Source organism: Limulus polyphemus, unplaced genomic scaffold, assembly GCF_000517525.1.
Source record: "Limulus polyphemus unplaced genomic scaffold, Limulus_polyphemus-2.1.2 Scaffold150, whole genome shotgun sequence".
Lineage (NCBI taxonomy): Eukaryota > Metazoa > Arthropoda > Merostomata > Xiphosura > Limulidae > Limulus > Limulus polyphemus.
Genome location: NW_013665760.1, coordinates 989,392 through 992,928, shown reverse-complemented (window position 1 = coordinate 992,928; position 3,537 = coordinate 989,392). Strand labels below are relative to the sequence as shown.

The window sequence follows — 3,537 nt, the reverse complement described above, 5'->3', positions numbered from 1 at the left end:
CTTTTCTTTTTTTTATTTTCCGTTCCACTCTCTGACATCAATTTGTTATGTCTCTGTTCGTTTGTTAATTTTCCTTAAAAATTATTTCTGAAGAAACTTTAGCGATACAAGTCCTTTCTTAAATAAAACTAGTTTATTCTTTCTCAATACAACTTTGCAATACACTTAATTTCCACAGTCACGCTATAACTTAAACAAACGCTATAATTGACAACGAATGATTCACGCGCTTGACTCAATTGTTCGTCTCTATCTATGTCTGCAATTCAATTCCCCCTGTTGCCGTCACTTCTTGGCGGTCTTATATACAAGAATACCACACATATAGTAAACACTCGAGCATTCACGAGCCTTCGAGAATATCATGACGTGTTACTAGTGTCATGTGACTTCCGCTGTCGTAACAATATACATTGTTATGGTGATAACGCCTTTTCTCAACGGCGAAGCGTTGTGATAATCAATCATACTGGTAATAAGACATTAGTAGTAATTAGTATAATAAGCTTAACACTAATGTGATTAATTATTTCACTAGTGGTTGAAAATAATCTTTGCTGCAGTTTGATTTGAAAAGAAAGATTTCAAATAAATGATGAAGCTTTAAGTTGCTTATCTCATGCATATATACTGACCAGTCAGAAATCGTGTATTGGTGTTATACAAGCATTCGATCTGAAATGTGTTTAGCATTTTTTTGTGTTGCATGTATGTTGAATATCCGTTCTTAGATCTCTTCGAATTTAACGAATCCACAACATACCTATTGTTTTATCCTCCGGAAACTTGTACCTCATTGTGTTCTCACCAGTCATTTTACTTTTGGTACGCAACAGTATCATCGACCCATTTTGACGTTTAAGTTTTGTTCGCAAACATTTCTTAAGTTAAAAATAATACTCAGGTGTAAGAGGCAAATTAAAAGTAGGGAGGCAAGGTTTATTTGACCGAGTGAAGCAAGGAAATGTGCGCCATAGGCGTACCCATTACGGCCGGGGTGACTCAGGGCTCGATTTTGGATTAAATCTTATGCATTCTCCTGCTTTTCCTGAGAGTAACTTTCCTAATTTTGATGCATTTCTACTGGAACAGATTGAAAAGTGGGATCTCGGGCTATTCCGCTTCCTACGCCAAAAATACTGATAAAATTTTAACACTATTTATTTTGAAATATGTTAGCAAAAAATTCACGTTAATTACAAATTAATAAGAATTTTGCATTGATTTGTCTTAATATTAACACGCCGTCGGTAGGCTATATTTATTAGTTTGATCCATTACCTAGTTTTTACTGCAGCCACTATGATAATTCTCGGTCAACTTGTGTGCGTTCCCCCTTCTAGTTCCTTCGTTACTTCCCGACTGCTATTTAATTTAAATAACCTTTTACTTGAAAAGCCGTTTGATTGGCTAATAATGTTCGCGTGCCCGTAACGTGTGACACAGTAAACGTGGTATCTCTCTCTCGTTCATGATGTGCCCTTGTTTTTAGAAACAGAATAACTCCAATGTATAGAACGTACAGGGCGTGAGCTCCGTACAAATTGGGAGTTTTAAAGCACACCAGTTAAATACGTGTATGTAGTATATTCTAAAGAACCTCGTTCCTCCACATTCATTCAAATCAAACGGTTGAGATTTAGTTTTCCAACAACTAAGAAAATTGAAAAGAAGGTAAATCTCGTGTTATTTTGAAACTTTTATGTTTGTTAAATTTAAACTGTTAAAGGTAAGTCTATTTTATAATTGTTACGTTGACCATACGTTTAATTTCTTGTGCCCTATATATTTTTAAAGTAGTGTTGTTATTTATGTTTTTAAGTTATCACTTTGTTCATTTTGTTTGCTTTCATGAAGCGATAAGTTATCAAGCATTGGCTTAGCAAGTCACTTTTTCTTTCTCTGACGTTTCATGTTTCATCAAACTAATCACTGATTTCAGCTAAACCGGTAATAAGAAGGTAGATATGTTAAGTGTACTTGGAGTTGCATTTCCGTTAACAATATTTGAACGAAAGAACATTTTTCTTCACTTTTGTTGGTATTTTAAAAATTTTAGGCAGAATTTTAAAATATGCACGTCTCCATTTCGTACCATAATTCCCAAAAGAAATGTGTGTACTTAGTTATAGTAAGTTATACACACATGATCTATTTTTATACATACCACGCAAGTTGTTTTAAGTTTTAGAAAATTACACACACGCTTATATTTTTTTTTTGCGAAACGTTTTAAAAATCACGTCTTACATTTCTGTGGGTAAATAAATCACGAAAAGAAGATGACAAAAATTATATTTCTTGCATTCATAAGGGAGCTAGTTTATCAATAACACTACCACTAGATGACGTTTCTTCTTATGCAAGTTGTTGTACATTATCAGCCTTATCGAAGAGGAAGAACTAAACAACTTAAAACTGGTGCATATGTTTACAATTTAGAGCGTCTGGTTACCGTTACAATCTAAGTTAATAATGAGGAGTATTAGTTTGATTGGTTAAGAAAAATGGAAATGTGCTATAATCAGCAAGATCCTGGAATTCGTTTGAGATGTTAAAAGCAATACAAATTCATATTTTTGATGAGACTCTGTTTGATAGCGCTTTTGAGGTGCTCAAGGGGAAAAGCTAGCTACACGTGACTTGCTTCTACAAAATGTTAGTGAAAGGCAACTTTACACCGAGTGAGATACAAATGCTTTTAGGAAGAGGAGATATGATCAATGTTGAAGACCAATTTATCATCATTGGGATATATAAATTCCTCTTGAGCGAAGCTATCAATATTTAAAAGTGCCAAGGTTTAAAATAATAAACAAAACACCACTTACTGGTGCATATATATATATATATATATATATGAAATAATTATTTGAAAAATTCGTATTTTCTAAACTTGTTTAGTTATGATGTTCACACCAGAATTTTTTTTCCTGGGAGGAATCAATCAACAGCCGTAATTCTCTATTTCTCGATATCTGCTTGAATTTAGATTTTAGATTTTCCTAATAAATCTCCAAGTACAGATAGAAATGAAACAACAGAAAATACGTTTTGCCGACCCACCAGAGATAATTAAAACATTTGGAACTCCACAGATGGTAAAGAGCTGTGCATATGCTTTCAGTATAATTTCTAAGTATGTCACTAGGGGGTTAAATATAACAAAATCAATAATTATGTTCACCCCCTTCTTATAAAAGGTCAGTCGATGTTGTGGTATTTTCCTGTCATTAAATGCAAGAATGAATTGCAATAGATTAGGATTTGTTTTCATTTTTTTTTTACGGTACAATTATTTGTAGAATACCAGTTAATGTAACATTGATTTTATAAACTAGTTTTTACACACACACGCACATTATAAGATTCTGTGGCAATCGAGCTTGATTTTAAGGTATAAACCATTTAAAAGTATGGGAAATATCAAGGTACAGAATTCGTTATTAAAATGTTCAAATCCGATCATTTGTTATATTAACACCATTCTAACTTCAGAATCACTTAACTACATTCCTATTTTATTTTCATATTAGG

The 3,537-nt window shown here is 32.9% G+C and overlaps 1 protein-coding gene across 2 annotated transcripts in view; it reads left to right on the top strand.

Moving 5' to 3' along the window:
• The first annotated feature begins 1,511 nt into the window (after positions 1–1,511).
• Positions 1,512–3,537, top strand: part of LOC106475902 (G protein-activated inward rectifier potassium channel 3-like) — a 54,460-nt gene continuing 52,434 nt past the window's right edge. For both annotated transcript variants that reach the window (XM_022381070.1, XM_022381071.1), the window contains exon 1: positions 1,512–1,674. The gene's annotated coding sequence lies outside the window, so the exon portion shown is untranslated. The remainder of the gene's footprint in view (positions 1,675–3,537) is intronic.